General features: G+C 44.9%; 1 pseudogene; it reads left to right on the top strand.

Moving 5' to 3' along the window:
- The first annotated feature begins 6,111 nt into the window (after positions 1 to 6,111).
- Positions 6,112 to 12,267, top strand: part of LOC119242204 (general transcription and DNA repair factor IIH helicase subunit XPB-like) — a 28,126-nt pseudogene continuing 21,970 nt past the window's right edge.

The following is a 12,267-nucleotide window of genomic DNA, read 5'->3' as shown; positions in this document are numbered from 1 at the left end:
CTGTTTACAATAGCTAAGCTATGGAAACAGCCCAAATGCCCAAAAATAGATGACTGGATCAAGAAGATGTGGTCCATATACACCATGGAATATTACTCAGCATTCAAAAAAGATAAACACATGCAATTTGCAGTAACATGGATGGCGCTGGAAGGGATCATGCTCAGCGAAATAAGCCAGAAAGAAAAAGAAAAATACCGGATGGTTTCACTCATAGCAGGAATCTAGAAAACTTAAATAAGGGTCCAGGAAAATGAATAACTATAAGAAAGTGAAAATCAAAATCAACAAAAAACTATGAACCAGAGACATTTTTAGGGGGGCGGGGGCGGGAGGGGAGGGATTGGGGTCAGAATGGGGGGGGGGCTGCAATTGTATGGGGAATATAAAAATAAAATTTATTATTTAAAAAAATATATTAATTAAAACAGTATGGTACTGGAACAAAAACATACAAACTGACACACAGCCAATGGAATTGAATAGAAAATCTAGGAATAAGCCCACATATTTATGGACAACTAATCTTTAATGAAGGATCAAATAATATGCAATGGAAAAAAGGGCAGTTTTTTCAATAAATGGTGCTGGGAAAACTGGACTACTACAGGCAAAATAACAAAGGTAGATTACCTCCTCACACTATGCACAAAAAACAACTCAAAGTGGATAAAAGAATTGGACATAAGATCTGAAACTATAAAATATATAGAGCAAAATACAGGTAAAACATTACATGGCATACATCTCAGTAACATTTTTATTTTTTAATTAAAATCTTTTTTTACATATTTTTTTTCATTTTTCATTTTTCCACAATGTATGCATTTTCATCTTGGTTATAGTCCCCATACAATTCCCACCCCCTTTATTTTGACCGTAATCCTCCTATCCCTTCCCCCATAGTGTGTCTCTGGTTTATAGTTGCTTGTTGCTTTTGATTTTTACTTTATTGTAATTAGTCTTTTTCCTGGTCCCTTATTTAGGTTTTCTAAATTCCTGCTATGAGTGAGACCATCTGGTATTTTTCTTTTTCTTTCTGGCTTATTTTGCTGAGCATGATCCCTTCCAGCTCCATCCATGTTGCTGCAAATGGCATGAATTTATCTTTTTTGATTGTTGAGTAATATTCCACTGTGTATATGCACCACATCTTCTTGATCCAGTCATCTATTTTTGGGCATTTGGGTTGTTTCCATAGCTTAGCTATTGTAAATAGTGCTGCTATAAACATAGGGGTGCAGGTGCCCTTTTGAATTAATGTTTCTGTGTCCATTGGGTAAATTACCAAGGAGTGGAATTGCCAGGTCCTATGGTAGCTCCATTTTTAATAGACTGAGGAACCCCCAGACAGCTTTCCATAGTGGTTGGACCAGTTTGCACTCCCACCAACAGTGCAGGAGAGTTCCTTTCTCTCCACATCCTCGCCAACATTTGTTGTTGCAAGTTTTTTTTCATTTGTGCCATTCTCAGTGGTGTAAGATGATATCTCACTGTAGTTATGAGAGAACACCGGAGAGCCCAGAAAGAGTTAAGAATTCCTGGGGGCTGCTCTCTGGCACTCTCTTGTGGCCTCTACTTCTCTTTGGTTCTCTTTCCGGCACCTTGCCTGTCATATTCCTGGTAAATCCCAATAAGAGCCTGCAAAAGGCACTGAGGGCTCCAGGACTCTTCTTTTACCCCGTCTGCTCGAGTCATAGAAAACCTGCCCTATGGCCTCCTGCCCGTATATGCTGTCTTTGTTACAGGGCAGGGAGAGTGGCACCCCAGACCCCGCAAACCTGCCTGCTGTAAATGGGTTCTGCCATCCACCACGTCAACACAAAACATATGAGACTTTAATAGGAAGGAAATTTAATACAACTAGGAAACAATACAGGAAAAACAAAGAATCTAGGTTCTAAACCAGGCACCCAAAGTTACCTGTCCCCTCGTGGATAAAAGTCCATCCAAACAGGACTGGCCCAGAGCAAAGCCCCAAAGCCTGCCCCAAGTCCAAAGCACCTTCCAGTGGGAACCCACAGAAAAGGGTCAGAAACAACCAGACAAGTCCGGAAGGAAAAGAGCAAAATCAAAATCAAGATAAAAGCTGCCATTGTCCCCTCCCCACACGTCTCTCACCCACATCTGTGTCACCCCGTCCATGAACAAAAGCCAAGCACAGTTTCTCCATGTGCCTCCTCCAGGTCTCTGGCTCCATCCTGCTCCTTCCTTCTCAGTCTCCTCTGCAGCTTCTTGCCCTGCTCAGCTCCACCCACCCTTGGATGGGGCAGGAAACTTGGAAGCTCCCCCTTTCCAGGAGCCCACCCTGTTGCATATTCATGAGTTGGATCCTGGCCTATAGTCTGGCTGCCATGTGCTCTGTCTCCTGTGTCGGGTCAATGCAATGTTGGAAGCATTTGTATTTAGGACTTTAAAACTCTCGACACTGTTTCAGGTGAGGTAAGCGGCCATTTTTGGCCTCAATAAATCTATTTTTTCCTGGTTTGTTAAATCAGTCTTGGAATTGTGCATGTGAGGGTGGAGAACTCAAGACGGTGACCGTTGAGCTATTTGGGCACCATCCTTGGCCAATTTCATGCCCCCTGCTGCCCTGTATCTGTAACACCTACAAAACTGTATCTTCTCCATAGTACATCATTTTGGCAGTTGCTCTAGAAAATATTGGAGTTAGCCTTCATAATTCTTTTTCACTTTCCATATCCAGTCAGCCAGTAAACCCTGCTCTTCCAAACTATATTCAGTGTGGAAATACTCTTCATTGCTTTACCCCTACCAGTTATTTCTTTCAATGAGTGCTGCATAGTTGCTTTGCCTTTGCAAAATCTGTCTTCAACTTGGTGTAGAACTTGGCTGGTTCTTTAATATGAAGTCAGCTGTCATTTCTCTGCTATAATGCAAGCATGCACAGGGCAGCATCACTGTCAATTCGGACAGATGGAAAGGAGAACCCTGGAGCCCTCGATAGACTTTTCAGGCCTTTAATGCGCTCAGGTACACAGGCAGGGAGTCTGGCATGGAAGGAGGCAAGCACAGGCTGGGCAGGGGGCTGGGAGGCAGGAAACTGAGTTTCCCCACTCCCCCAGCTCTTTCTCTGGCCCTCTGTGGTGTTCTTAGTTTGAGCTGCCTCATGGTTTCGCCTCAGAGTGGTCCTCCTGCTGGGCTGCTGCCGTTACTTTATCCCCTTCCTGTAGACACAGACATTTACACATGCATTTACACATGTGCACTTGCTCTTTGGGTCCAGGTGTCCATAATTACAGGTTTGTGCATCCCATCCTCACTCTCCCAAGCACTTTTTGCATAGGCTGCAGCTGGTGGCTGTAGCCGTTAGCCATGGGAAGTGAAAAATAGCCTGACGCTACCATTTACCCTACATCTGCTCAAAACTCTCCAGTAGTTTTTCATTTTGTAATAAAATCCAAAGTTCCTTATAAATCCAAAGTTCCTTACATCATTGGTTCTCAAACTTAGGCATCCTCTAGAGGGCAAGATTACTGGGCCCATGTCGAGTTTTATGATTCAGTAGGTCTGAGGTGGGGCTGGATACTTTGTATCTGTGCCTTTCTAATCAGTTTTAACCAGTTTCCATATGATGTGGATGCACAGGGAACCCCATTTGGAGAATCACACCTCTCCATGTAAAAGGAACAGTGAGTAGCAAACTCTGAGCTAGTGGGTGGAGTCAGCAATTTCTTGACTTGAAGGAAGGTAGAGCATTCTGGACCACACTCCCTATGTGGGGGCTGATGGGAAACCGGGGTGGAGCTGAGTTAACGTAGTTAAGGCTACTTGGGCTTTTGCAGTTGAGCTGCTGGTCTTCTGACAGTTGAACCACAGGTGAGGGGGGCTATCTGTGGAGAAACTTCCAGCTTGCCGCATACAGCTTCAGTTTGGACCTTAGTCTCTGTGAAACTGCAAAGCTGGGGAGGTATTATGTCATGGTTGGTGGGTCCTCACCTGTGTGCTTACAATGGCAATTGCAGGATACGACTCAGGCTTAGGGTACAACAACAGGGTATACTTACAAAGGGAAAAAAAAAGAAATTTGGAAAAAGGAGGGCCTCCCTGGTGGCACAAGGGGTTAAGATGTAACCTATGAAACTATCCACAGCCACTGCAGCATGAGTTTGATCCCTGGCCAGGGAGCTACCCACATGGCACAGCAGAACTCTCCTGACTCGCCCGCTGCACCCCTCAGCAGTGTATTTCAGTCGATATGCCTGTTCTGCTCCCCACTCTGTCTCTGGTGAATCCTGTCACCCCCCACACCTCTGGCCTGTACCCCAGTTCTTATATGCATAAATACATCTTTTTTTTTTACTATTTCTTTTTTTTTCTATTTATTTATTTATACAAGCACTGGGTACAGTCAGAAGCACGGGAGGGTAAGAGAATTCACCAGAGCCAGAGCAGGGAGCAGAGCAGGCAGAAGGACTGAAGTACACTGCTGAGGGGAGCAGCGGGTGGCTGGAGAGGTCTCCACGCCATGTGGGACCCTCCTCCAGTGGCTGGGGAGCAGCCGGGGATCGAACCAGCGCTGCAGAGGCTGCGGGCAGCTTTGCAACCCAGCGCTCAACCGCTGTGCCACTGGGGAGGTCCCTGCATAAAATAAATCTTCAAAAAATATTTGGAGAAAGAGTTAGAGGCAGCGGCAATAGTCAGACAGCAATTTGAAGCAGAGATCAGACACAAAAGTCTTAAAGATCAAAGTTCTGTAAAGGTCTCTGAGAAGGTCTACAGTGGTCTACAGTAGGTGGTACCACAGCAGTCAGTAGCAGGAATCCAAAGCCAGGCTGGGCAGCACTGGATGCTGGACTGGTCAGTGCCAGAGGCAACAGTACCAAATGGGTGGTGCCAGACATTTCAGAGACAGGGACCAATGTTTCAGCTCTTAGAGAGGCTGGCCATAAGCCAATAGTAAACAGTTCTTTAGAGTCACCAAACACATGGCTAATGGTGTCATTCAGCAGGCTATGTTGGAGGCAGAGTAGGAGGTCATATCTTCAAAGGAATGCTGCTAGGGACAGGGGCCAGTATTATAGCTCTAGGAAGGTCTTTCCAAGAGAGAGGCCAGATGAATCTGAATGACTGTTGAAGCTGGCTGGAGACTGACTTATACACCCCATCATGGTTCACACCTTTCCAACCTGATTGGTCCATATTGATTAGCACCCTCGGGAACTCCATTGGATTGGTCTGTTTACGATCCCAGTTTTTTGATGTCGTTCATTTTCAATCCCATGCTGGTTCCGTAATTGCCTGAAACTGCACCAGTGTCAAATCTGACTATACTGAGGTTGGGCTTCAAAATTAAACAGGAGGAGTAGTGAAGGCAATGAGCTTGAGATAAGAAAATTGATGTTCAGATGTGATATTGGGGTACAGAGAGTGGGGTCCTTGAATTACCTCCTTGATAATTTTCCACAGATTCCCTTTCAGTGGACGTGGTGAGTTTACTAAGGAAACGACATTTGCAGAGACTCAAGCAAAATACATGTTTATTAGAAAAAAGGACAAACAAGCCTTGCATAGGCACAGGTGGGCAGAGAGCTGCTGTTGCTGCTGCAGTTTTTGAACGGAACAAATTTGTTAAAAGAGACATCCGTGTAGACACAGGTGGGCAGTCTTAGGAAAAGAACAGTAATTTGCCAGGGCACACAGATTTTGTATAGTGTTCTTTTGGGGAGCTCATTCCTTTGTGGACTGACCTAATTTTTATAGCCGTCTGCACCTGGTATTGGTAGCTTAAAGATCACTTTTGCGACAACTTGTCCTTTTTTTTGTTTTATTTTTTTCATAGAAGATGTGGGATATAGGCCAGAGGTGTGGGGTGAGAGGGTTCACCAAAGACAAGAGTGGGGAGCAAGAAGGCAGATTGCTGACATACACTGCCAAGGGGGAGCAGCATGCCAAACAGGAGAGGTCTGCTGTGCTATATGTGGGATAGCTCCCTGGCGGGGCATTGAACTCAGGCTATAGTGTTGATAGCACTGAAACTTAAACCCTAGACCACCAGAGAGGCCCAGTTTGCCTTTCTTAATAATGATATGGCACACAGCCCAATCATTTGTGCAGCTCAGTAGTTTCCTTGTCTGTTGTGTCTACTTGATGTTTTTGCAGGCTCCTGATGGCCACATTTTCTTAGAAGCCTTCCATCCAGTTTATAAATATGCTCAAGACTTCCTCGTGGCTATTGCTGAGCCAGTGTGCTGACCAACCCATGTGCATGAGTACAAACTAAATGCCTACTCCCTGTAGGCAGCTGTGAGCATTGGGCTGCAAACTAGTGGCATCACTGAGTACCTCAGGAAACTCAGCAAGACAGGAGTCCCTGATGGAATTATGCAGTTTATTAAGGTAAGAGGGATTAAACCCAGGTCTTTTACCCTCCTTGTTAATGTGGTAATAGAGGGGAGCAGGTGTTACGTGTTGTTAACCTGTGGCAGTCCTAAAAGTGCCATTTAGATCTAGTATAGGGAGCATAACTGATTACTCCAACTGCAGCTCCTCTGTATTCCAGCATTGTGTTCTTGCTGAGCACATACCTCTGTCACCTTCTGTTAACCAGTGGTTGCTAACACAGTGGGGGTTCCTAATTCAGGCCTTCTCTGGTCAGGGTTATTTGGGAATGTAGCCCAAAGTGAATGGTGCTGTGAACTGAATTGTGTTCCTTTAAATATCCATGTGTTGAAGCTCTTGCCCCTTTTGTGATTGTATTTGGCATAAGGAAGTTATTAGGGCAGTTGAGAGTGGGACCCTGATCATGTGGGATTGGTTTTCTTATAAGAAGACATACCAGAAAGTGCATGCATGCACTCTTTCTTAGCACATGCACAAGGAAGAGGTCCTGTGATGATACAACAAGAAGGTAGCTTATAAAACTACCTTTATGGGTCACCCCCTGGTGGTGCAGTGGTTGAGCACTGGGCTGTGAAGCTGCCCGCAGCCTCTGCAGCGCCGGTTCGATCTCTGGCCACCGGTGAGGGTCCCACATGGCGCGCTGACCTCTCCTGTTGCGCCCACTGCTCCCCTCAGCAGTGCATTATTTCATCAGTCTGCCTGTTCTGTTCCCCACTCTGGCTCTGGTGAATCTTCTCACCCTCCCGTGCTTCTGACTGTACCCAGTGCTTGTATAAATAAATAAATAAATCTTTAAAAAAAACAAAAAAAAAAACTACCTTTATGGACTTCTAGAAATGTTTCTAGTAAACCACCCAGTTTCTGGTGTGTTTTATGGCTGCTTCAGCAGATTAATGTAGACTAAGTATACTTAACTGAGACCATTAGTCAACAATTTGCATTAGGAACAATCAAAAAGAACTTCAAGTGTTGAAGTGGATGGGGTTCCATATGAAGAGCACTTGGATATGCTTGTGGTTGTTCTGAGGTAGGTGGATGCCATCCCAAAGAGATGGCAGTGGCTTTCATTGGCCTTAGGTGATGGAAAGGGAGTTAGATTCAAACCCCCAAATTTGGAGTGGCAGAAGATGAGTGTCACAGGGATCTAATACAGTAATGCATAAGGTCTCAGAGGAGCTGGTAAGAGCTCTGGGGAGAGTTTTCTTGTGATCTGGAAGGTGGCCTATAGAGAAAAACCTGGCCCTCACTGGAATGAACCTGCATCATACCTGCAGCTCCTTCTTGTCCAGGAGCTGCCTGCAGGGATGAAGGCAGTTTTGCATAGTACAGTGATGGATCTGAAGGGCAGCACTGGGAGTAGACAACAACCAAGAGTTGAGTAGCACATTTTTGTGGCCAGCATACAACCTGTGTTGCCTTCTACTCCCAAGATTCTTGGGAACCTGACAGGATTTAAACTGTACTTCTGAGCTCAGAGCCTTGCTTATGTGACTTAAAAGTGGGGCTTTGTCAACAATCCTCACGTTACATCATATGCCCAACATTCAGGTCAAGAAGCTTATATCAAAGGGGAGTAAAGAACATTGGTGAGGATGCTAGGAAGCTGTGCATTTTAATATGCAGCAAACAATTACTGAAAACTCTGCCATCTTTGTGCTGGGATCTTTAGTAATGCTGATGTGGCAGGATGAACCTCTGGATCAGGAAGGGGCCTGTGGGAATGGCAGAGAAAGAGAGAGGAAAAATTACAAAGTTTTTAAAGCAACATTTTAGATATTAAGTGGTAATACATCAGAATTAACCTGGCAGGAGGTAGGTTTTGCCCTCAAAGGATAGAAGCTAATAGCGACAACTCAATTTAGGCAGATCTAACCCTTTTAGGATTGCACACTGGGTTTTCCTAAAGTAAAATGAACACCTAGCTGGGTGGGTAAGTAGTCAGTGTCCCTGCTAACAGATGTGTCCTGAGTGAGCTGTGTATTGCTGATTTTGCCTTTTTGTTGTCACTTCTTGCAGTTGTGTACTGTCAGCTATGGAAAAGTCAAGCTGGTCTTGAAGCATAACAGGTAAGGGATTCTGTGGCAGGTCCATCCAAGGTACTTTGCCTCCTCTGCACATCAGGTTAGCAAGGATTATGCTCTGCAACAACACCTCCTGAGGGGATGAAAGAAGAAGTGAAGGGAGATAACTAAAACTGGAAATTCCTTCACTGGCCAGTGTTCTGCTGGTGGTGGAGCTGGGGTTCAGTGGCCTGCTTATGTGACTTAAAAGTGGGACTTTGCCCATAATCCTCATGTGTTATGTCATGGCCAGTAGCTCAACACTCAGGTTTTGCAAAGGGTTATGAAGAGAGAATGAGGATAGGCATGCAGCCACAATTTTCAGACCTCTAACTGAATGAGTGATGGAACCTTTTGGAAATGATGTACTGCTCTGTATGCACCTCCTTCCTCCCCTGCTTGTAGGTACTTCGTTGAAAGCTCCCATCCTTATGTCATCTAGCACCTTCTCCAGGATCCTGTGATCCGGGAGTGCCGCCTGAGGAACTCTGAAGGGAAGGCAACTGAGCTTATCACAGAGACTTTCACGAGCAGGTCTGCTGTATGTGGGCTCCTGGTCATTCTGGGGGTAGGATAATTTAGACTTTCAGTTCTCTCAGGTACTGTTAGTCCAGCATTTGCAACCTAGTGGCCCTGCACCTATCTTACAACACTAAATTCCCCCTTGCACTTTGGTGACTGCTTGGTAATAGTAGGGTAATATGTTGCCTGCAGGTCCAGACCCTGCCTTTCTCTTATAGATCGCTAAGACTGCTGAAGGCAGTGGTGGCCCCTCCACTTCCCAGGTAGCAGACACACAGGGTAAATCTGACATCCCCACCCACCTTTTTGACATTTATGAGCAAATGGACAAGGATGAGGAAAAAGAGGAAGAGACACAGAGTATCTTTTGAAGTCAAGCAGGTTAGTGAATGTACCCCCTCCTGGTTTCTTCTCTGAGTTGGTATCAAAACTATTCCAGCCTTTCATCAGTTAACTATCAACAGTGTGAAAAGATGGAATCCTTCTTTTTCTGGTTGGGGGGTGGGGAAGTGGGAACATCAGTTCTCTTAATGGAGTTAACCTGAGTGTCCTATTCCCCAGATTCACAAGTCCCTGGGAAAACAGAGGAAATGGGACCTGAAGGGCATTTTTGGTGGCTGACTGAATTTAATTTTGTCTCTGCCTCTTGGGTTACTTTTCTAACCTTTAACCTAGCTGTTAACAAGCAACATCTGAAATTGCAAACATCTAGATAAATGGCTATATTGGGGGGGGGGGCATCATGCCCTGTGGCGGCTCCTGAGAGCAATGTGACTATTGCCACAATTTCTCATTAAAACAGAGTGGCTGTGCTGTTATGGTACATAAGTCCCTCTTCCCCTGTGTGCTGGACTGGACAGTCAATGACGGGTAAGATCAGAAAGGAGTTTCTGACAACCTAAGACAGACGCAGTCCCCAAGGGGATTTTAATGGTTCCCACCTTTCACTTATGGAAAATAACTAGGAAAACAGGCCTGGAAGATGTTGAGGCACAACCAAGTCATGTTGTTAATCATTACTAGGCAGTAGTTTCACAATAAAGGAATGCAATCATGGCCAAGGAAACTGGTTCTATTGTTTTCAGTAAACGTGTAACCAAGTAGAATTATAGGAATAATAAGTAGAAATGGGAGCTATAAAAGTAAGATTATGATAGGTATATATAATCATAACAGTGAATCGCAAGACCTAGAACAGACCTCCACTGAGGGGGGTAATATATGAAATGTTCTTGATTTGTTCCTGATTTCTTGGTAAATAATAAACAAGATGTTATGTTGTTCATGTTTCACTGAATTTACGAACAATCTGATAAATGATTAACCACATACTGTGAAAAACATAATGAAGTAATCACTGTGAAAATGTATAAATAGAGATGGCTGATCCTAATAAATTGCACTCAGATTTTCACTCTCCCTTGAGTATGTCTGTGTGTCATTCTTGTTCCTCGTCCTAATTCCTTCGACCACCCTTTGCTCATTCTCGCTCAAACCCTGAGATTGTCTCAATCTCCCACCGCCGCTGGGCTGGTCCGCGGCAATGCCCCTTAGAATATATACTGTTTTTTTTGAGCACATTATGGAGGTAATGAGATTCTGAAATCCTCATGCTCATTTCTCAGGAAATGATTGAGGAACTCCAGAAATGTTGCATCCACCTGGAGTACCCTCTGTTGGCAGAATATGACTTCTGGAATGATTCTGTTAACCCTAATATCAACAGTGACCTGAAACCCACAGCTGTGCTTAGACCTTATCAGGAGAAGAGCTTGTGAAAGATGTTTGGGAATGGGCGTGCACGCTCTGGAGTCATTGTTCTTCCTTGTGGTAAGTGCTGCTTGATGGAGATAGCCAGGCTCTTCTGTCTGGGTCTGCCAGCTGCTTGCCACTTGTCCTGTGCACCCTTCTCTAACTCACACCTTGCTGAGGGACTGCCAGTCAGATGACTCTTGATTCATAATTTGACAAATATTTGTGTGCTTGCTGTTGGCAGGGCCCTGGCATAGGCACTGGGGATCTACTGTGAACTGAGCAACATCATGGACATGTTTTGGTGGGGTAGGGAGAGACAGTAAACAAATCAATAACATTGGGCAATGAAGAAAAATAGGATGGGAAGTTAGGCAGTGATGTAGGGAGGGGTCTGTTTTATATGCTAAGGTTAGGTTCTTGTTCTTTTCAGTCTTGTGAGTTAGGTATTTTGGGAGGTTCCCCAGTGCAGAAACAGCTTGTTTCTGGAAGGCTTATTATAGAGAGCATGTCCCAAGAATGCCCCATTGATGCATGTCTGATAGATTTGTCTCTATATCATGTCAGGTTTTGGTCTAGGACAGACCAGAGGTCACAGAAGACTCACCGAGACCCTGCTCCATACTTCAGGAGGCAGTCTCCAGGGGAATGGCCTGTAACCTCGGGTTCTTGTTATTACGTTGAGACACATCTCTTGTTGAGGAAGAATTGCTCTTGAAAGGAATGGCTTGATTTTTAATTTTGATCTTCAGATAGCAGATGGTAGTAAAGAGATGCTCTGGGAGTTTCACTTCTGTCTTTGCCAGTGGTACACGCGCATGTGTGCCCCAGTTCTCAGGCTGCTTTGTGGGTGTGATAATAACAGGCATCTTGTACCGAGCCCCTCTCTGCAGGCTGTGCCACAAGTCCTCTGCCCCAGCAACTCCACTTTCCTCTGGTCTTTGGCAAATTACGTGTGGGCTTTGGTTTTCCCATCTTTAAAATAGTGCTGAAAGGAGTGTCTCTGGTCTCTGGTTTGTTTTGCGGTCTCAGCATGGATAGGAGAGGCTGGCATGTGAAGTGGGCATGTCTCCTTTTTATAAGTAAAAGAGCCTCAGAGCAACCAGTGCCTCAAATGTCATTTGGGAGAATTAGTAAAATTAATCTGCCTAGACTCATGTGCTAATGAGTCATTTCTGTTAATCCTTGTCCTTTATTTCAACCTGGCCTTGGATAATATCTCCTTTTAGTTTCTTGTAGGTGCTGAGAAGTCCCTGGTTGGCGTGACGGCAACATGCAAAGTCAGAAAACGCTGTCTGATACTGGGCAACTCAGCAGTGTCTGTGGAGCAGTGGAAAGCCCAGTTCAAGATGTGATCTACCATAGATGACAGCCAGATCTGCTGCTTTACCTCTGATACCAAGGACAAGCCCATTGGCTGCTCCATTCCCTTTAGCACCTATTCCATGTTGGGCCATACCACCAGAAGGTCCTGGGAGGCTGAACGAGTCATGGAGTGGCTCAGAACTCAGGAATGTGGCCTCATGATTCTAGATGAAGTTCACACCATCCCAGGTAAACAGACTGAGAG

Source organism: Talpa occidentalis, unplaced genomic scaffold, assembly GCF_014898055.3.
Source record: "Talpa occidentalis isolate TD23 unplaced genomic scaffold, MPIMG_talOcc4v2.1 talOcc4.12, whole genome shotgun sequence".
Lineage (NCBI taxonomy): Eukaryota > Metazoa > Chordata > Mammalia > Eulipotyphla > Talpidae > Talpa > Talpa occidentalis.
Note: the sequence above shows the minus strand (reverse complement) of the source record. Positions and strands in the feature narration are given on the sequence as shown.